This window comes from Elephas maximus, chromosome 1, assembly GCF_024166365.1.
Source record: "Elephas maximus indicus isolate mEleMax1 chromosome 1, mEleMax1 primary haplotype, whole genome shotgun sequence".
NCBI lineage: Eukaryota > Metazoa > Chordata > Mammalia > Proboscidea > Elephantidae > Elephas > Elephas maximus.
The window spans coordinates 25,436,465-25,459,744 of record NC_064819.1 but is presented as its reverse complement, the minus strand read 5'-3'; the positions used below and the strand labels follow the sequence as shown (position 1 = coordinate 25,459,744).

Genomic DNA, 23,280 nt, shown 5'->3' with positions numbered 1-23,280 from the left:
TGTATTACAGTTTCTAGTACTCATTAGGAGCCCTGGTGGCACAGTGGTTAAGCGGTTGGCTGGTAACCAAAATCAGCAGTTTGAATCCACCAGCCACTCCTTGGAAACCCTACAGGGCAGTTCTACTGTCTTACAGGGTTGTTATGAGTCAGAATCAACCTGACAACAACAAGTTTGGGTTTTGTTTTTTTTTTAGCGCTCATTATGATAAGCAAATTGGCAATAATCTGTGGACTGTGTTCCCTACACTGTGCTAGACAGTGTATGTCTTCATTTATTTTAATTCTACAGCAGTCTATGCGATAGATATTATTATCCAAGTGGTCATATAATACCACTCTTCTGCTCAAAATCTACCTATGGCCCCATTCTAACTCAGAGTGAAAGGAAAAATCCTTGCAATGGTTTATAAGGCCCGATGTGATCCTATTCCTTCTTCCACACTCTCATTACTTCTCTGACTTCTGATCCTACCTTACACCCTCTTACCTCATTGGGCTCTGGCCACACTGGCATTCTTGCTGTTCTTCCAAAACTCCAGGCATACTCCAGCCTCAAGGCCATTGCACTTACTGTCCTTAGTGCCTGGAGCACTCTTCCACCAGATGTCAACATGGCTCACTCCATAATCCCTATAGCCTTTGCTCAAATGCCACTTTCTCAAATAAGCACGTACTGACCATCCTGTTTAAATACCACCCCCGTGCCCTGGTAATTTTCATCTTCTTTCCCTGCTTTACTTTTCCATAACACTTATTACCTTTTAACATAGCATAGGATCTGCTGATGCATTTTGTTTACCGAGCTGGTTATTTATCTATTAACTTACAATTCCATCCTTGCCCTTCTGTGTTCCTCTATATGGCAGAAGGCTGGAAGCCTACAACCTACATTTCCCAGACTTCTTTATCATCTAGCTGTAAGATAGATTCTGTCATTGGGAGAACTTATCAGGATATTGGAATAAAGAAGGAAAGGAGAAACCACTTTATTTTGTGTGTAGCCATACCTCAAGTATGATTCCAACAGAAGGAGCAGTGGGGCTCCAACCGTCTAGATGGCATAGTGCTCATGGAATATGTCTTAGAGGCAACAATGATGAGAGACTTTGGGCTCTGAAGTACTTACAGTGTAAGCAGGAGTAGAAGCTCTTAGCTTCATGCAAAGCATCAGTTGTAGAACTTCCAACAGGAGCAGCAGCAACACTGGAGGCTCCAGGAGTACCAGCGACCCAGCAAATGTTGGTGGCACATTTGCTCTGGGCAGAAGTATTTTCCTGTGTGCTTTTCTGATCCTTGGGATGGTAGTTCCTAGTCTCTGAGTAAAGTATCTCTCTTTTCATCTTTCAGCTGTTTCAATATTTTTATAACCAAATCCTAACAGCAAATTTTGGGAAATATCTAGAATAGTTCCTGTTTTCCTGATTTGACCCTGATATGGTTTAGAGACCACTGATATGGTTTAGAGACCGCTGCCTGAGCATGAATCCAGAAATACATATTGTTGCCACTCCTGCTGCCACTGCCTGAGACGCTTCCAAAAACAGGGAGAAAAAGGGCCCTTTCCAGCCTCCTGCTTTCCAGTCTTCCGCCAGTGCTTCCCAATCGCAGAATCTAGCCAGATGTCAGTTGGTAGCAGGGCAGTAAGGGAAATATAGGCTCTTACTCCCATATGTTACAGAGAAGAGCATAGGAGGCACAGGGTTGGAGCAGAGAAAATAACTGGCACATTTATGCCTTCCCAACAACAACAGTAAAGAGTAAATTCCACGATAGAAGTGATTTTGACAGTTTGTTTACTGTTATGTTCTTAGCACTAGAACCGAGCCTGGCAACTAATACTCAATAAATCTTTGTTCAGTAAGCTCTCTTCATTTTTACATGAGAAAATCAAATCATTGAGAGGTTGAAAAAATATTTGAATAAGATAACAAGAGAACAGAATTTGAACTCTGGTCTAATTGACAATAAACTGTGCAAGTTTTCAATTGTATAGGAGAAATAGCAAGCCAAAGTTCTACTGTTGGTAAGGCAGAGGGATAGAATAGTAAGCTGGAAGGAGCACTTCATGAGCGTTAAGAAGCCTAGGCTGTGGACTGAGCTCTGTCTTCCTTGACCATGCGAACTCACTTCACCTCAGTCATTGAGTTAACAAATATTATTTATCTCATATTAAGTACATATATAGTGTACTTCAACTTTTCCAATTATTCACTAAGCCCTGTTGATTCCAAATGTATCCCACATTTCCCATGACTCTCCATCTCGTTTGCCATGACCTCAGTCCAAGCCACCATCATCTCTCCCTTGGATTACTACAATAGCTTTCTAACTCACCATCTTGCACCTATTCTTGCCTCTGTCTAATAGACTCTCTAAAAAAGGAGAGGAGAATAAGGGGCCATTTTTAAGGAAAATTTGACCATAATAGTCTCAAGCTAAAACCTTTCTTTGTGTTTACAGCCTTAACATGATTTTCAGATCTTGTATGATCTGGCTCTGGTCTAATTCACTAATCTCATTTTATACTGCTTTTCCCCTCGCCCTGACAAACAAAACTTGGTTACTAGAAGGCAACCAATTTTTTCTTCTCAGGACTTTCCCATATGCTATTACTCCTTCCACCTCATGTGTTCTTATCTTCAACTTTTGCCTAGGACACCTCTACTCATACCTTCAGATTGTAGCTCAAATGAAAGGTCCTCCCTGCTCCAATCTGAATCAGGTACCACCTGTTTTCCATAGCAGTCTTCCTTCCTCTTATAGCACTTCTCAGGGCTTATAATTATATTTTGTAATTATTTGTTTAATACTTTTCTTCCCCACAAGAAAGCTTCACAAAGGAAGACAAAGTATGTTTTGTGCAGCCCTAAGTTTTCAATGTATAATCCAGATGCTAGATACATACCTGTCAAGTGAATTTATGATTGGGAAGCTATTGTAGGATGTTAAATAGAGAAGTCACTTGATCTGCTGCACATTTTTTTTAGAAGGTTACTCTGAGTTAGTTTCCCCAAAGTAAAATAAAGATTAGATGACATATTAGGTCCCTACCATTCTTTCATTCTACGATTTTGTTTCTCTTAGGTCTGCAGCAGAATTCTTAAAATTCTTATGGTGTTTTGCTTATTATGCCCTTTTTTTGTGTGTGTGTGTGACTTGGGTAAAATACTGATAATAGTATAACAAGTTCTCTTGTTACATAGGAGAAAAATGGAGATGGGCTTATATAGTAGCTCACAGAAATCAAGATAATGTGTGTCACCAAATATAAGATAATGGCTGCAAAGCAATGAATATATGGGTAGGATCTTGCTGATTTCCAAGCTGGACTTTTTATTTTGTCCTTTGGGATTCCTTTAAGTCAGAATGATTGGCAGCTTAGAGAGATATCCCAAGCTTTTCAACAATGCCCTTGAATGTGGGCCCACACATGCTTGATTTAGATGACTAGAACCCTTTGCATTTTTGTTTAATCTCACTAGCATTGGTACATGCAGAATCCATGATTTGGAGAGGTCTAGAGGTAAATTTAACTCCCTGGATTAGCTGACATATTAAGAGATTATTAGAGTTGGAAGAAGACTTGCAGTCATCCAGCCAAAGTCTATCATGTGGTTCTGCGTTTGCTGACTCAGCAAATCTTACAGGTTACCATGCATCAGACACTGTGCTAGGGTCTGTGAACACAGGATGTTCTACAGATGGGGAAACCAAGAACAAGATGGGAAAACGCAGTCTTTCCAAAGTAACGTGTTTGATGATAAAAGTTAAGAACAGAACTCATGAGCCCCAATTTTGGGTACCATAGGAGAGGTTGACAAACTTGGCCAGCTTCTTGTTTTCATGAATAAAGTCTTACTGGAACAGAGCCATGTCCATTTTTTTATGTCTTATCTATAAAAAAAAAAAAAAAAAATTTTTTTTTTTTTTAATCTATAGCTGCTTTTGTGCTGCAATGGCAGAGTTGAGTAGTTGCAACAGAGATTGTATGGCCTGGAACTATTCACTATCTGACCCTTTATCGAAAAGTTTTGCCGACACCCACACTATAGGACAAAGCTTGAAATGATTTTCAAGTGATAAATTTGGAAGTAGTAGAAAATACCACCTTTCTTTTTTAGATTGAAATTCCCATAAGGCAAATCCTGTACTTGTCTGCCAGCAATAACAAAAACTAATGGCGTAGAATATGGTACAAGCATTGGTTGAAAAAAGTCTAGGGGATTTGGGAGATCCCTTCCACAAATATATGAACAATTCCTGCATGAGTTGTTGTTTGCAGTCATAGTGTGCTAATGTGACTTGGTATCTGTTTCTGAATTTAGTTCAGCTTGAAATTATTTAACAATCAGAGGCTATTTTTGTATATGATTTCTGACTGTAGACAGCACGATGGACCTATGGTTCCACTGCTCTGCTCTGAAATCCATTACAGCATTTGCACTGAGACTATGCTTCTCATGGCTTCTCTCAGCCAGTGATGGTGCACTTGAGGCTCACTAAGGCAGACTCGATCCAGGACAATGAGGACTACTCTCAAAACTGACTTTTGCTCTCAAGAATTCCTGACAGCCTTGTAGAACTTTCTTAGAACTGCATACTTCCAGCCAACCTTCCTTTCTTCCCTCTTTTTGTCATTTTGTGATACAGTCATGCTGGGATATCCCCTCCAAAGCAACAGAAAAATTGCCTCATCTTATGCCCTCTACCACAGATAAGGTAACACAGCACCTGGTAGATCTCTTTGGGTTCTGGGACCAAATTACACACTTATGAATACTACTGTGACCCAAACACTGGGTGGCATGCAAGACTACCAGCTTTTGATGGGGCTTGCAGCACAGAAAGAGTTCTGCAGTAGGTCCAATTCACAGTAAAATCAGTTCTGCCACTTGGATCAAATGATCCAGCAGACTTTATGATTTTGGAGGTGTCGATGGTGGGAAAAGATATAGTATGGAGTTCATGGCAAGCTTCAGTTAGAGAATTGCAGTGCAGTCTCCTTAGATTCTAAAACAAGACTATGCTGTCAGCAGTAGAGAAATATACATCCCTTGAGAAATAGTTCTTGTTATGTGATTGAGCCCTGGCAGAGACATGAGTCTGGAATTGTTCATTATGAGTTGGGCTCTTAAGAGACACACCATGTCATAAAGTCAGATGGATCCAGCAATAGCCCATTGCAAACTGGAAATGGCGTATTTGGGCTTGAGCCTAAGCAGGACCAGAGGGCATGATAAATTGTATGAGTATGTAGTCCAAACCTTCATGTCATCACCACAGTTGTACAAGTGACCCTACCCTGGCCTGTGTCTATGATTAAGCGGGGGATCCTGAGAAAAGGGAAAAACTCAGACTTGGGTTGCAGATGGATTACCTTGCTATATGGGTACAAGCAAAAAAATGGATGGTGCTTCATTATACCACGTTCATGGGTGGCCTTAAAAGACAGTTGAGAAGGAAAATCTTCCCAAAACATGGAGTTGTGAGCAGTGAACCTGGTTATCCATTTTTCATGGAAGGAGATATAACTGAAGGAGAGAATATATACAGAATCCTGGGTAACGATCAATGGTCTGGATGTCTGGTCAGACGCTTGGGGAAACTGAAACCCAGAGAGGGAGAAACAGTTACCCCAGATCACACACCTAGTTATGGCCAGACAAGTTAGGGTAGGAAAAAGACAAGAATATTGGAGAAAAGAAGATCTGATGTAGTGGTATATGCATGGACATATGGAAGTGGCAACAAAACGTGATTTTTTTTTTTTTTTTGGTATCACATATTAACATCCCCTAGAAACTTTCCACCATGGAAGAAGCACTGAAGAACCAAGCAGTTAAAATAACTTGGCCATTTGAAGTTAGTCAGCCTTTGTCATTGGCCACTCCAGGGACAAGTAGAGTCGCCACAGGGGCAGGGATGGAGTCTTTCCTGCTGAACAGTAGTCTGACTTCAGAGTCCATGCATCTAACCATCGTGGAAATGACATGTTTTTCTCCCGTATGAAACTAGAGGCTCACAGTCACCAGCTAGTACAGTGTCTGTCACATAGTAGGTACTCCCAGTAGGTTTACTAAATTTATAAAAAGAAAAGAGGGACTTGACTTGAGCAGTTGCAGTTGATTTCTAGACTTCTTGAAGATTAGTTAAGGTGCTATGATTTGCAAATTTCAGCTTCTGATTTCACTGAGGAAATAAACAGCACATTATAAGGTATTACAGCTACTCCCTTCAGAAGTAAAAATTGAGATAAGTCCAATTCTCAAAATGCAAACATTACTCATATCCCTACTTTCTCTCTTCTCCATTATCTTTGACGCCAGCCACACTTGTGCACTTTCTCTCTCCAACCTTAACAAGCCAGACCCAGGTCAGATCTTACCAGTTAGAAGGACTCTGTCCTTCAGAGCATCTGTCTGTGCAGCCCATCTCTGTCCCCCAGCCACCCAGAGGTGGATCTTCACAATTTAGAAGGACTCTGTCCTTATCACTGCCAAATAGGCAGACACCAGCCCCTATTGCCTCCCACTGCCCCCTGTAGATTTGATAATCCTCTGGACTGACTCACAGAACTCATGGAAAGAGCTATAAGCACTATAACAATTTTAATATAACCAAAAAATGGATACGAAGAATCACAAGCTCTAGGAGGATTCCCAACACAGGGCTTCCATGTCCTAGTGGCTATACTACCCTCCCATATGCACTGAGGTCTTTTAGTAACCAGGAAGCCTCCAAACTTCCATTTCAAAGCCTTTTATTGGCTTCATTGCACAGTCATGAGTGGGGCCTCATCGCATAGACATGATTGATTGAATAATTGAATATGCATATTTAAAGTTATGCCCCCTCCCTTCCTGAGGTTAGTTGCCAGGTGTGGTCTTTGTGGCCCACACTCTTTGGTACACCTTCTCAAGTGCTCTCTGGAGGTTTTACATAATAAAGTAATCTTGGTTGCTGGGGAATTCCAAGCTCTGTCTTTCAGGAAACAAAGACAAAGGCCAAAGTGAGTTCTTTGCATCACATTCTCTTTCCTATTTCTTTATAATTTGGTGTTCTAGTTACCTATGGTTGCGTAACAAATTACCCCAAAGGCAAGTGACTTAAACCTGTTGCCATCAAGTTGATTTTATTCTGACTCATAGTAAGCTTATAGGACAGAGTAGAACTGCCCCACAGAGTTTCCAAGGCTGTAGTGGTTAAATTGCTGACCTTTTGGTTAGCATCCAGGCACTTAACCACTGTGTCACCAGGGCTCCTTAGTGACTTAAAACAGCAGCCATTTTATTATAGCTCACAATTTTATGGGTCAGGAATTCTGGCCAGGCTCTGCTGAGAAACTCTGCTCCAAGGGCATTGATAGATCATTGAAGAATATTCAACTGGCAGATGGTCTAGTCTAGGGTCTCTTAGCCTCATCAACATGTCTGGTCCCTTGGCAGTAATGGCTGGAAGGTTGGGATTATTTGGGACTCCCAAAAAGAACACTTTTGCATGGTCTTTCCAGCATGGTAATTTCCGGGTAGTTGACTCTCTTACATGGCAACTTTCTATGAGGCCCAGTTGCAAGACTTCATATGACCTAGCCTTGCAAATCCTACAGTGTTACTTCTGTTCCATTCTATTAAGCAGGCAAGCCATTAAGGCCAGCCCAGATTCAAGGAGAGGAAAATTAGTCTCCACCTCTCAATGGGAGAAGTAGCAATTTTTTTGTGGCCATTCTGAATCTACCACACTTAGCTTTGTGTCTAGAAAAAAATTTGTTTAACTCTTTATTGGTGGTTTCTTTCATATATTACCATCAAACAATCAATAACTGCACTTGTGGAGAGACTATTAATGTTGTAATTCTGTTCTTCACGTGGGACTTCTCTTAGGAAGTCTGTTTTTTCAACTGGATCTTTATTGATCACCTACTGTGTGCAGGGAGCCCTGGTGATGCCAGTGGTTAAGCATTCAGCTGCTAACCAAAATGTCAGCAGTTCAAATCCACCAGTATAAATATATGGGAAAACCTTATATATCACAAATTACTTTAAAACAACAACAACAAAAAAGCCTTTATTAATACCCTTATTAAGTCAAGAGAATAAAACTTTCTATGTGACATATATAGCAGCCTGGGTGATCGAAACTGCTAGTTACTCAATTACTTGCCAAAAAATTGGAGGCTCAAACCCACCCAGAGGTGCCTCAGAAAGGAAGCCTGGTGATCTGCTTCTGAAAGGTCACAGTCTTGGAAACCCCACAGAACAGTTCTGCTCTACACACGTGGGGTCTGCCATGAATCGGAATCAACTCGACAGCAACTAACAGTAACAACAATGTGAGCTGTAACACAGTTACATAAAAAATGAAACTTACAATACTCAATACAGGGAAGGTCAGCTCAACTGGACTGGACCAAAAGCAAAGAAGTTTCCGGGATAAACTGAATGCTTCGAAGGTCAGCGGAGCAAGGGCGGGGGTTTGGGGACTCTGGCTTAAGGGGACTTCTAAGTCAATTGGCAAAATAAATTCTGTTATGAAAACATTCTGCATCCCACTTTGAAGTGTGGCGTCTGGGGTCTTAAATGCTAACAAGCGGCCATCTAAGATGCATCAATTGGTCTCAACCCATCTGGACCAAAGGAGAATGAAGAACACCAAGGTCACACAATAACTATGAGCCCGAGGCAGAAAGGGCCACGTGAACTAGAGACTTACATCATCCTGAGACCAGAAGAACTAGATGGTGCCCGGCCACAACCGATGACTGCCCTGACAGGGAGCACAACAGAGAACCCCTGAGGGAGCAGGAGAACAGTGGGATGCAGACCCCAAATTCTTATAAAAAGACCATACTTAATGATCTGACTGAGACTAGAAGGACCCTGGTGGTCAGGGTCCCCAAACCTTCTGTTGGTCCAGGACAGGAACTATCCCCAAAGCCAACTCGTCAGACATGAACTGGACTGGACAATGGGTTGGAGAGAGATGCTGATGAAGAGTGAGCTACTTGCATCGTGTGGACACTTGAGACTGTGTTGGCATCTCCTGTCTGGAGGGGAGATGGGAGGGTAGAGGGGGTTGGAAACTGGCAAAACGGTCACGAAAGGAGAGACTGGGAGGAGGGACTCATTAGGGGGAGAGTAAATAGGAGTATGTAGTAAGGTGTATATGAGCTTATATGTGACAGACTGACTTGATTTGTAAACTTTCACTTAAAGCACAATAAAAATTATTTTTAAAAATAAAATAAAACGTAACAGGAAATATGGTGGCCCCTCTGTCCTCTAGGGTCATTATTTATTTTTTTTTTTATGGTGGGTGCCTTAAACTAGCATAAACTAAAGTCATGCCATTTCAAAGGAGAAGAAGATTGCGTCTGGTTGCAGCAGCAGAGAAAGCTTTGTTATTATTATTTCACTATTCCCTTGTCTTGACTACTCAGGGCTCTCATGGGTGACACCACACTCCATTTCAGAGAAATCAGAGTCTCTTCGGTCCAGCCATAACGGGAGTTATCTGGAAGAATGCCTCGTTGGACAAAAACGGTCTGGCTTCTGGAACTGCATCTGAAAAACTCAGCAATGTTACCAGATTTTTCTCTGTGTCTTTAATAATAGGACCTGCAAAATAATCTGATGAAGAAAGCTAAGGTATGCAAGATTTCATCAGAGCAGGCTGCACCCATGGCCTCTGGGAATTTTCTTCCTGTGGTTCTGAGCCTTGGGTGCCTATCTGGAAATCAGGAGCTCCAGTGTCTCAGTCATCAACCCAGCTCCACAGGGCAAATGAGCATGTTTCCTGCCTTAACTACCCCTTGCTACAGTGAATTGACTCCGATGTGGTATTTTAATTGGCATTAAACAGAATTATTATTTAATTAAAGCAGAGGCTAATTAATTTTGTGAGTCATTGTTTTTTTGCAAAAGATGCGATATTCCAGTCAAAACTAATTTAAATGAATATTATCAATTTGGTGCCTTCGGGAGGTCTATTTTGTTTCTTCCATTTTCTTATCTAAATGGGTACTTTTATTAGGTATAATTTAAGATAGAATATTTTGATTCATCAAATGTCAGACTGAAAGAGACTCTAGAGGACTTCTCCAGTCTGTTCATGTTATAGTTTGGAAACAGTTACTTAAGTTCACATACCTGGCTAAGGTTTGGTCATTTCTGGGGCCAATGGCCTGAGATTCCCATTTTACTGTTCCTTTTACTAAGAAACATGAACTTTTGGAGAGAGGACCTATAGCATGCCAACACTAGAAGAAACCTCACAGATTATCCTTTCTGAGTTATAATTTTTGGGGAAACTGAGGGCCAAAGAAGGAAAAGACTTGCCATCGTCAAAGCAGATGCATCAAAATGAGAGCCTCAATTTGCACTCTAGTAATCTATCTAGGGAAACCCTGGTGGCATAGTGGTTAAGAGGTATGGCTGCTTAGCCAAAAGGTTGGCAGTTCAAATCTACCAGGCACTCCTTGGAAACACTTGGGGCAGTTCTACTCTGTCCTAGAGGGTTGCTATGAGTTGGGATCGACCTGATGGCAATGGGAATCTACCTACCATAGCATGTTCTCTAAATTAAGTACTAGAGAGTACACAAGCGTGTTTGTTGAAGAGCCTGGATATGCCCTGAAGAACTATTTCTGTGATTACTGTGCATTGCAAAATAAGGAATTTGTTTGACAAAAAATTTTAGTGGGGAAAAATAATTGAGTAATGCATACAATGGACCCTCAACCATCCTCCTCCCCAGTACACTGCCCTAGATAGTCTTCATGGTTTCAGAGACCATTTCTTCCATGAAGACTCTCCAGATGAAGGACCTACAGTCGGCCATCATTCCCTTATTGAGTCTCCTTGGCTCTTAAGTCCAATCTGCATCTATCTACATAATTTTGAACATACTTATCAACTTGCTTAATGCACTGAAATTAATTTTGAAACTTCATAAGGAGAGGCCCTTAGCTGCCTTCTATTATATTCTCTCAAGTGCTGGTTTTGTGGACAGTGCTCAACCGAAGCTCAGTATAACCTTACTAAAATGACCTTCTGAAAGACATGGAATGGAACAGATTAGCAAGGACTAGAAGTCTAGAACATGACAGCTACTTATTCAGCATGGAATAGTCAAAAGAACTCTGTAGTTAGAGGGAGCAGGGTTTGAATCCAGATTCTTCCACTTGCTGACTTTCCGGCATTCTGAGCCTCAATTTCCTTATCTGAGAATGATCGTTATAATATGTTTTTTACCATATTGTTGTAAGGATGAAATGAAGCAAATGTGCAAGCCACTTGGATAATGCCTGACACACAGTGCGTACCCAAGCAATGAAAGTTAATCTCTGTATGGCCTCAGAGTGCACAGATAAAAATGCTTCTCAATCCTCCACTTTTTAGAGGGCAAGGAACCCGGCGCTCCCCCTGATTTTTTCTTTTCTTTTTTTTTTTTTTTCCTGCAACTTTGCTGAGAATGTTGGATAGGTAGAAAGAAACATACTCAATGCTTCTTCTCTGCCACTCTCTTTGGAACGCCCCCCTTAGGGTGCACTTAGCTTTTTTAGGGGGGAGTAATTCCTGCATAGGAGCCGTGGTGGTGCAGTGCTTAACAGTTTGGCTGTTAACCGAAAGGTCAGTGATTCGAATCCACCAGCTGCTCCTTGGAAACCCTGTGGGGCAGTTCTACTCTGTCTTACAAGATCGTGTGAGTCTGAATCAACTCACCAGCAATGGGTTTGGTTTGGGTTTTGGTAACTCCTGCACAACCTATGTGTTTGTCTGAATCCTAACTTCAATTGCCTTTTTTTTTTTTTCCTAATCAAGACAAAACCAAAAACCAGTAGCCGTCAGGTCGATTCCAACTCATGGGAACCCCACATGCCTAGACGAGAACCGCACTCCGTAGTGTTTTCAGCGGTCGATTTTTCACAAGTAGATCGATTCCAACTCATGGGAACCCCACGTGCCTAAACTAGAAGCGCGCTCCGTAGGGTTTTCAGTAGTCGATTTTTCACAAGTAGATCGATTCCAACTCATGGGAACCCCACATGCCTAGACGAGAACCGCACTCCGTAGTGTTTTCAGCGGTCGATTTTTCACAAGTAGATCGATTCCAACTCATGGGAACCCCACATGCCTAAACTAGAAGCGCACTCCGTAGGGTTTTCAGTGGTCGATTTTTCACAAGTAGATCGATTCCAACTCATGGGAACCCCACATGCCTAGACGAGAACCGCACTCCGTAGTGTTTTCAGCGGTCGATTTTTCACAAGTAGATCGATTCCAACTCATGGGAACCCCACATGCCTAGACTAGAAGTGCACTCCGTAGGGTTTTCAGTGTTCGATTTTTCACAAGTAGATCGATTCCGACTCACGGGAACCCCACATGCCTAGACGAGAACCGCACTCCGTAGGGTTTTCAGCGGTCGATTTTTCACAAGTAGATCGATTCCGACTCACGGGAACCCCACATGCCTAGACGAGAACCGCACTCCGTAGGGTTTTCAGCGGTCGATTTTTCACAAGTGGATCACCAGGGCTCTCTTGCGAGGCACCTGTGCGTGACCTCAGATCATCAGCCTTTTGGTTAAGCAGTCGAGCACTTAACTGTTTGTGCCACCCAGGAACTTCAAAACCAAGACAAAGAAGAAACCACTGGTGACGTTTTGTTGACAGCGTCTGGTCCTATAGGGCCGCTGTGAGTCGGAATCGACTCGACGGCACTGGGTTTAGGCGTGTTTCTGTCTGTCATGTAGAGGAAGGAAAGTCAGTGTGTTCCTGTCGAGGTCAGAGTGGCACCAGCAGTCCGTCGTCTGTCATTAAGTCAGCTGGAGTGAAGAAACAGCCCTCTGCCTGAAATGGTTACCTTCATGCAAAGCGCCTTCAGTGGTGAGTTACCGGTTATACCTAATCCCGAGTCATGCCCTGGGGAGCGAGGGGCTGGTGCCAGATCCTCCCCTTAGAAACACATGCGTGACTCTGCTGTACTACATATCAGGGTGAGATGTGGGCAGCTGGGTGTGTGGGGAAGGGAGGGAAGCAAAATATGTCAGCAACTGTTGCATCAGGAGTTTTATGGGTTTTCCTATAACCAGACCTCCCAAATTTAGGATTGCTGAATTGCCTGGGTTTATTTCAATGATCACTCTGGATCTGCGGGTCTCAGCCAAGGGCCTAGGAGCCGTTATAACTGTTGTGCCAGGGGAAACAGCCCTTAATGAACTTCGGGGACAGCCCCATGTGACTGAGAAATCCAGGATATGGGGGGAAAAGGGGAGGTAAATTGTGGAGTGATCTAGAAACAAGCAAGGGCAAGGCTGGAGAAAATAAAGAACTCCACTTAAGAAGAGTTTAACACCTCAGAAACAGGCTTTAAGGGTGAGGGAGGAACATGGCTATTCCCATAGGTTACGGCTGTAAATCTTGGTGTCCCAGAGTAGCTCTGTGAGGGAGGATTCTCACAGATAAGGCGAGATCGAGTCAGGCTGTTTCCTGTCAGGATGAAGCAGGCCTGTCTTCTCTTTGCCCTCTCTGATCTAGAGTGAGTTCTCTCTTCCTTTTCCCCAGGACTCACACCAAAAAGAAGCATTAAGACTTCTCCAAGGACAGAAACCAAAAAGGCTTCACTTACGCAGCAAGACAGAATAGAAAAATCATGAGTTTTGGCATAAGGAATTTTGAGCCTGGGTTCCTCTCCAACCAGAGAGTGACTTTGATTGAGCCTCTTAATCCTTAAGCCGCCGTTTTCTCAGCTATAAATGAAAGAGAATAATAACTACCAAAAGATGTTGTTGTGAGGATCAAATGATATCAGATATGTAAGCAGGCATTCTATAAAGCATCACTAATGAAAGAAATATTGCCTTCTCCTCCTTAACTAATTTCTTGATGGCTGAGTCAAAAGAAGAAAGGCAGTAGAGATATCCAAGGCACAAAAAGGGAAAAGATCTCCCCCCCACCCCGCCTAAATGTTTAAATTTCCTTTTATCTGGCCAAAGAGAAGGATGGATGGAATTAATAACTTAAATTGTTTCTTTGTTCCAGATGTTTTTCAGGTGTTATCTCATTTGGTTCTCACAAAAACACTTTTGAGGAGGCCGATCCATTGCCATTTTACAAATGATAAAATTGAGGCTCAAAGAAGTTAAGTTGCCCACCCGAGGTCAGACAATTACCAAGTGATGGAACTGTGACTCCTAACCCCAGGCAGCAAACAGTTCTATACTTTGTTATGTCAAGTAGTTCATAGTTCTTGTGGAATAACAAAACAAACATGTATAATATAGTGTTCCAAGACATTTCAATAAAGTTGGAAATGGGGCTATTTAGGAATTCTTTCTGGAGAAAATTTGAGCTGGATTTTAAACGGTGTGTAGGATTTGGGAAAACCCTGGTGGCATAGTGGTTAAGTGCTACGGCTGCTAACCAAAAGGTCAGCAGTTCAAATCCATCAGGCGCTCCTTGGAAACTCTTATGGGGCAGGTCTACTCTGTCCTATAGGGTCGCTATGAGTTGGAATTGACTCCATGGCAATGTTTTTTTTTTTTTTAAATAGCATTTGGGTCATTGCAAAGAAGTGGGAGGATATTCCAGACCTGGGAAAGAGAATAAACAAGGGCCCAGAAATAGCAAGATGCAGAACATGTTCAGGGAATGATGTTTGAATGTGGGCTAAAAATTTCAAATCCTCAATTAACTTTTCTGATAACTTTCAAAGCCCTGAATCCTTTTGTAGGCTCATAAATTTTTTTTATGAGATAGGAAATGCTGGGTCACCTTAGAACAACAAATCCTAGTCTGCCACAGATCAGTGAGACAATAGCTTGCAATTCATGCTGTCTTCGTTATCTAGTGCTGCTATAACAGAAATACCACAAGCGTATGGTTTCAATAAACAGAAGTTTATTCTCTCACAGTCTAGAGGGCTAGAAGTCCAAATTCAAGGTGTCAGCTGCAGGGGAAGCCTTTGACTGTTGGCTCTGGAGGCAAGCCTTTGTAATCAATCTTTCCCTGGACTAGGAACTTCTCTGCACAGGAATCCCAGTTCCAAAGAACATGCTTCTCTCCTAGTGATGCTTTCTTGGTGGTATGAGCTTTCCCAGTCTCTCTGCTGGATTCTTTCTCTTATATCTCAAAAGAGATTGACTGGAGATACTACCTAATCTTGTAAATTGACTCCTGCCTCATTAACATAACTGCCTCTAATCCTGCCTCATTAACACCCTAGAGGTTAGGGACAACAATAGGATAATCACATCAGATCAAAAAATGGTGGACCACCACACAATACTGGGAATCATGGCCTAAACAAGTTGGCATACATTTTCGTTGGGGCAGGGTGGGGGGCACAATTCAGTCCATAACACATGCCCCTTGGACAATGTGAGGAACTGTGAAGAGCTTCCTCAAAGACTACTTCAAGAAGCCTTGGGGAGAAGAGGTTTCCTCACCCCAGCTTCAATTTGAGTACTTTTTAACAATTCAACTTATATTGATTATTTCTACTTCTGGGCAGTAACTTAAGTTTGAAAAACACTGATTTAAGTCCAAATCCTTGCCTTTTGTAGTAGGAAAAACTGTAGTCCAGAAAGGAAAAATAATTTGCTTATGGCCACTCAACTGTTTAGTGGAAAGCACTAACTAGAACTCAGGCCTGTAGTCTGGAACCCTTCCTGCTTAAATGTATCGTGTCTTAAGACCACAGTAAACTCAAATCTCAAGGTACCATCTGGATCCTGAGGTCAGTTTTTATATTTCAAGGACTAAACCAATCTTGAATGTTCATCAAATGCCTGAATTGCCCCCTTAATATTCCCAGACTGTCCAGCTTTAATTTTTATACAGTTTAAGATATCCTATTATATTGTTAGATAGCCCTCACTGTTTTTAAAGTCCTTCTTCATATTGAGCCATATTTTGCCTTCCTGAAATGTGCTCCCATTTGTATTTGCTCTAATTCTTTTTCCCCAGAAGAGACATTCACATTTCTTCATGGGTTCTTTCTTATCCAGGTTGAATATCCTCAAAAGCCTTCATTTGCCTTTCTTATTGCATTGCTTTATCACCTGAGCCACATTCATCCTAAAACTTTCCAGGATGTTTGCTTTTCTTGAAAACCGTGGTAGACAAATCCGTACTCTTGGTGTGACCTGACCACAGCACAGTATACTTCCTCTGTTTGGAAATACTGTTCCATAAATGTAGCCTATATTTGTACTATCTTGTTAGTAGCCACACTACTCTGGTAAAAAAAGCCCAAGACTTCATCTGTGCTTTTGCTGATCTCATCACCCTCACTTTGTGCTTTATTTATGATCCAAGTTAGAGCAGTGTTTTTGTCCGTTTTAGGTTTTGTAATGTTAGATGTTGCTCATTTCTCTATCTGAGAAGGGTTCCTTTGCTATTGGGATGTGTCATCCTCTGTGTATTAGCTATCCTTACTGTGCTTATCTTTAGTAACTTCACTGGTTCATCTCTCTTGTCTTTCTAGTCCACAGTAACCTTGCAGCAAAGACTTTCACTTTAGACCATTAGCAACAAAGGGAGTCAGAGGAGACAGAAGTAGAAAAGGGGCATGTGCGACTGAGTTTTCTCCTACCATAAGAGAACTCTTGCCAACTGCTTTTTGTTCTTGCTGATTGGATAAGTCAAACTGATTGAAGATATGAGGACCTGAAGGTTTTGCTTCTTCCCTGCTACCTAATTTTCACTCCATCTGCACCAATAATAATAATGATGTTGTGGCCACCTGGAAATCATTTTACATCCTCATTATCATCTCCTCTGTGAACCCATTTTGTGACTCAATTTCCTTCTTTGGGAGAACTTTCCTTCAATGAAAGGAACTTCATTTTGGAGGCTGTGCTATGTCTTCAAATATTTTAAGGGTTAGCAGGGTAAGAAGAATTAAAGTGTGGCCCTATGGGGTAGAATTAAGAATCATATTTGGTAGACATTATAGTGAATCGTATTTCACCTCAAAATAGAGAAAAGAACTTTATTAGAGTTGATGCTATTTATAAAGCAAGGAGCTGGCTGCCTTGTTAATAGGTGATTTTCCTATCAAAGAGAATGTATGAAAGTGAAATCCAAGCATGGGGTGTTGAAGTGGTGTTGGAAGGGGTGTTGAAGATTCTGCTTGAGAGGAACGTTTGACAAAATTTCTTATAAGGTCCTCATCAATCTTAGGTTCCAGGACTTTGTAAGGGCAGAAAAACAGGAAAGGAGCAGACAGAATACATTTACATGTTTTAGCATCAGTGAAGAAGTGCTACTCCACCTTTTAAGTCCCTCACCACTGCTCATGGTAGCAAAATTCTGGGCTCTGGTATATTCTCTCTGAAGAGTTACAGGCAAAATGCCCAGTGTTACCTTACCAATGGTTATAATCTGTTAACACCAAATTATATGCTTTGCTTGCTTTTTTTCTCCTTTCCAAATGCCTGGGGCTAGTGAAGAAGGAAGGAGAACCAGAGTGGGAGGAAGTTGGGTTTGACAATTTACACTTCAGATTTGTTCGCTTGTTTTTCAGTAGTTTAAGACTACAAAAATTTTCCCTCTCTTAGTATGTGTCCAAAGTTGATTGGAAAAGAGAGTTCTGCTCATCAGAGAAACTCAGAGACACAGGCTGATGGAGGCTACATTTTGATACATGCTTCCATGATTGCAGAGACAAGGAAGAAATAACTTGATGAATCATATCCTGGCTCTTGAAACTTCTGCCCAGATTCCGAGAAGATAGAGGTGGTGTTACACCACTTAGTTTTTTAGTTCTCGAACCTTTTTTTTGTGTGTGAGATTACTAAGTATCACAGAGAGATTTTCCTTTATATTTCAAGAAAAATATTATCAAAGAAATATGTTTTACATGATTCATACCCATACCCATTCATTCATACCCAAAAAAAGCATCAACCAGAACCCCCAACTCTTAGAGTTGGGAGAGAGATAATAAATTCTTTCCCTGGGATTTCAGTCATGGATTTTGAACAATAGAAATTTAGATCTGGGAGGGATCTTAGAGATCCTTAACACTCTCATTTCATAATTGTGGAAACAGGCTCAGCCAAAAAGACTGACTATTGAAGGGCATGAGACAGGTCAGCAAGGGAGCACTCGGAACTTAGATCATAGAATGCCCAGTGCTCTTTTTCAAATGCTTGTTATCCATTCCAGCACTATAGGGAGGTGTGGTGTTAGGATGCTTACTACCCCGCACATAAATTTGAGAAGTCAGACAACCCCCAGTGGAAACACACAGAACCTCCATTTTACATTTCCATAGATCTGGAGATAACTAGCTGAGGAACTAAAGGACGTAAGGCACTAGTGTGGGAGGAAATATTTCCATTAAATGAGGAAAGGTGATTAAAAAAAAAAAAAAAAAGATGCCAAGAGGAGAGGACAAGCTAAACAGTGCCAGAGGAATACTGAGATCAGTCCTATTAACTGTATGCCAATGGTAGCCGCGCACGACAGTGATTTTGCTATGTGCACACATGCAACTTAATTGGTACATTGTCACCAAGCTGAATGAGATGGGGTAGCATGCTTTGCATGTTTATGAGCTATTGTGAATGCTGCCAACTGGATTATAAAGGAGCTTTGTTTCCAAAGGCCTCGTTAATTGAGGTATCACAGCAGTGTTACAGATGGCTTATAAAACATGCCGATGAATCTGGAAAGTAGATACTGTGATGCCTGCTTCCTCACCTGCCAATCCCTCCAAATATTGTAGCTGGGGTCATTTAACCCTGTCTGTGAAGTGATCACTGTCCTAAAGTCTGGGGCAAAAATCAATGTACTTTTTCATTGATTGATTCAATCATTCATTCATTCAGCAAACACAAGGACACTTATCTGAAACTCAGCTGCATCTTCTAACAGGCAGGACTGCCTTACAATGACATATAATAAGTTTGAACACATCCTGTCTGTGTAATTATTCTGGTAGCAATACCTACACTCTGGTTTCTAAATTTATTAAACTAGAGTTCAGAAAATATATACGATTGGGGAAATCTCCTCAATGCCTCTTTTAAAGGTTGCTGCAAAATATTAACTACACACAGAAGTAAAATAGGAATTTCTGTTTATTGTTCATTTTTGACTGGTATTTCTGAAGAAATAAGAAGGAAAATATAACAAAAGAAAAAGGTAGCAGAAACGCATATTATCCTTTAGGTTTTGGTAAATGTTTGGCTCTCGTCTGGTGTCAGTGCAAACAAATATAGATTGCTTTATTGTTTAATGATATCACCTTGGTGTTTAATTTAGTATTCGAGGGAAAACCTCTATAGAAAGTCTCATACAAAATATTTTTATTTAAAAATTTATATTATGAAAGAGTTATGTTTTCTGTCTGACATATGTTTGTCCTCCTGACAATGAGATTTATGTATTGGATTATGTTTCCTTTTTTTATTTTTGCCTAGGCTGCTTGGAAATTCAGATCCAAATATGAAGCTCATATACAGAACCATATTAACTTTTCTGGTTTATATGTTTGCTTACTTTGCTTTTGCTTGATACTAAATTTTTTATTCCTATTTAGTAAACCAATCTCACAAATGGCATTTTTGTAAACTGCTCAGAATCTAATTAATTACAATTGAGAATAAGCGATTATCCATGGATTATAAAATAAGCATTAATCTGCATATTTAAGATACTCATAAACTTGGATTTCAGGCAGGACAGAATAGTTTGTAGTGTGCTAACTTTTATACTGAGGGCAAATATAACTGTTAAAAATGTAGACAAGTATTTTAAGGCATTTTAGAGCAAAAATGCAGATATGAGTTGAGGGCTATGAATTCTGACAAAATAAAAACATAAGTGGTGAGCTCTAAATTTACCCCTAAATTTTCTCTGGGAGAATTTTCCGATTTTCACGTAAGGCAGCATTGGGTAGGGGGTGAAGAGCCCAAGGAGAAAGCAACAGTCTTACTGGTTACAAGGCCAAAGGTTGGAGTTTTTGGCTACCACCTTGGCTAAGACTTTAGGTGCAAAATCCCAGAGAGGTGGAAGCCCCATTAAGTGAGCTCCAAAAGATGCATAAATATTTTTTTGAGTTATTGTCCAACTCCAAATCTGGGCATGTGCCCGGCTAGAAATATAGAAGAAAGAAATCCAGATGAAGCAGTGGCATGTAGGCTGAAGACATGAGCAGAAGTAATCATGAAGTGTTAGACACAGCAGAAGTTGGACTTCAAGTCAGGTGGAGGGGCCTTGGTAAATTTTCAGAGCTTTTATTTGTGACCCCAGCAGGGCACAATGCCCTAGGAGAAAGGACCATGTGCTGATATAAAGGCTAGGTATTCAAAGCATAGGCAAAGCTGAAATAGTCCTGAAATAAGACCAAAACCAGCCCTTGTCAGGATCAAGGTGATTTGCTGGTACTCTACCTGCCTACCAGAAGAAGTATTTGAGGAGTATAACATTACTCATTATAATATAACATAATGACCTCTCAAATATTTCATCCAAAATATTTGGCATCAAATTAGAAATTACAGAACATGGTAAAACTGGATCAAATGATCTAAACCTTAGAGAAAAATGCAGTTAATTATAACAGACCCATAAATGATTCAGATGGCATAGTTATCAGACCAAAACTGAAAATCAAACCCTTCACTGTCAAGTCGATTCTGACTCATAGTAACCCTATAGGATAGAGTAGAACTGCTGCATAGAGTTTCCAAGGAGCTCCTGGTGAATTCAAACTGCCAACTTTTTGGTTAGCAGCCATAACTCTTAACCACTATGCCACCAGGGTTTCCAGTTATCAGACTGGGGCTTAAAAATTACCAGGATTAAGATTTAAGAAAATAGAGAATAAGATAAATAATTTAACCAGAAACTTAAAATTTGTAACAAGTTAACTGGAAATTTGTAGAACTATAAGATGCTAAACTGAACTTGTAATTTCAAGAGACAAAATTGGTAGCAGATTAGAAACCAAACAACAAAGGTTGTTGTTTTAAATGACGGGTCAGTGGGAAATATCCAGATTGAAGCAACAAATGAAAAATGATTAAAAAAAAAAAAAAAAGACTAAGAGATATATGCAACAGTGTAAAGAAAGAAAAAAACATATCTAACGTACATATAATTGGAGTACAGGAGGACCAGTGAGAGAGGGTGGTGCGCAAGCAACGTCTGAAAAAATTCTGGCCAAACATTTTCTAAAACAGGTGAACAACATAACATCACAAATGCAAGAAACTCTACGATCTCAAGCAGGAAAAAGCTAGAGAAAAGTAACTAATTGACAAAAAGGGAAGCATAGGGTTCATAGAAGATAGGCTTCTTTCAACACTGTACAGCGTTACATGTCATTTTTGAGACCTGGATGTGAGCCTGGCTAATAAAGAGCTGCTGCTACACTACTAGCAAACCACTATGTCCAACTGAATCTCATTTAGTAAGAACCAGAGGGATGGACCTTAAAGACAGTCAGAGGGCCTGTGGAGGGTATTGGTTTGGTCTGGCCTTTGGCCTGAGGTATATAAAGTCAAAGAAAATCTTAAAGACCATACTGAGGGGTAAAGATTTCTTCTGAACAATCTAGACAAAAGCAGAAACCAGAATCATAGAGATTCTTCCATCTACGAGATGAAATCAGGACACACCAGACAGTCAACTCTTGGAGGACACCACGTAGAAGGTGAATCCTAGAGAGATTTGCCAAGATTTTAAGGCATAACTGCTAAGGATTTTTGTATGGTACCAAACATCAATGCTGGCAAAAAAGAAACTGAAGTGTGTCAGCAGGTTTGGCTAATGCATAAGCTTACCTCATAGTCCCTCCAGCTCTCAGATCTTCTTCCAATTGTCCAGTCTTTAATTATGGAAATTGCTTCAATATTACATTCATTTTTCCAGCTCTCAGTTTACCTCCATTCTGCTGTACTTCAATCTTTGCACCTATACATATCTCTTTGTTCTTAGAATTTGTCTACCTGTTTCTTTACTTTTGGACCAAGTTCGTGCTACTACCAGCCACTTCACTGTCTTGGACTCATGCCTATATCCTAACTGGCCCTGGAAAGGTAATCAATGGCTTTGAATTTCAGACTTTATGAATTTTCTGGACTTATTAATTTCCAGGAGTCACCAAGGTATTAGACTTCTAACCAGAGCCTGATTTCTCAGCAACCTTCTCCACCCCACCACTATCTTCATTTTGAACATGGAGTACTCTGGGAAAATAATGTATTAATACTCTTTCAGGAATGGAAGAACACCCAAAGTGAATAATGATGGAAGACCACACCAGCAACAGCAGCAGTAAAAACGGTAGTGATAATAATGTTCAATGAGGCCTGACAGCCTCTTCCTTTTGAGTTATTTTTAGGGTTGCAGATTAAAGAAATAACTAAAGACAAACCATTAATAGATCGTATGGTGCTAATCCATATTTTATAGTTTTTTTTCAGAAGAATATCCCCTCTTTAGGGATACAGACCCAGTCCTTATGTCAGTCTCTGGAAGCTGGCTCTGTCATTGCATGGGTAAATTAGTGGACTTGAAAGTTCTGTTGTTCACCCAGTTTCCTACTTCCTTTGGTCTTTCCTTTTCTTTGTATTTGGAAAGTACTTATTTTCCTCAGCAATGGATTCAAACACTTTTACACTATTCATAACCATAAGTTTCGTGGGATTTTTTTTCTGTTGCTGCTGGTGCTGCTGCTGTTGTTGTTCTAGGAATGGTTTTTCCTGTTTTACAAACAAATGTATAAGATACAATTCTAAAAACATGTAATTGAGAAATCACATGTTGAAGAGATGAGAATACTTCATTTGGAGTCAGAAGACCTTGTTTGAGAATTAAACCTGTCATTTAGCACTTTCATCAATTGCTGTCGAGTTGATTCTAACTCATGGCGACCCCATGTGTGCAGAGTAGAACGGCCCCATAGGATTTTCAAGGCTGTGATCTTTTGGAAGCAGATCATCAGGCCTGTCTTCCCAGTCATCTCTGGGTGGGCTCAAACTGCCAAACCTTTAGGCTAGTAGCTGAGCGCTTAATCATTTGAGCTACCCAGGGACTCCTTACTTTTGTAAAGGAAGAAATGCTTAGCCTAATACCCCAACCTCAAGAAGGATGTGATAATACTTATTGAATTGAATAAATACAAATAACCTATTCCACAATGTTGAGAGAAAGGGTGAGAGAATGGAAAAAAGGCTGTAATTTCTAATCCTGATTCTACCTCTAATTTGGCCATGTGACTTTAGATAATGCATTTAACCTCTGTAGGATTTAGCTCTTTTG

General features: G+C 40.7%; 1 protein-coding gene and 1 pseudogene across 3 annotated transcripts in view; one reads left to right on the top strand and one right to left on the bottom strand.

The window, feature by feature from the left end:
• TP63 (tumor protein p63) overlaps positions 1–23,280 on the top strand; it is a 348,320-nt gene that overhangs the window by 34,215 nt on the left and 290,825 nt on the right. The gene's annotated exons all lie outside the window — the stretch shown is intronic.
• LOC126057207 (tubulin beta chain-like) overlaps positions 22,560–23,280 on the bottom strand; it is a 44,434-nt pseudogene continuing 43,713 nt past the window's right edge.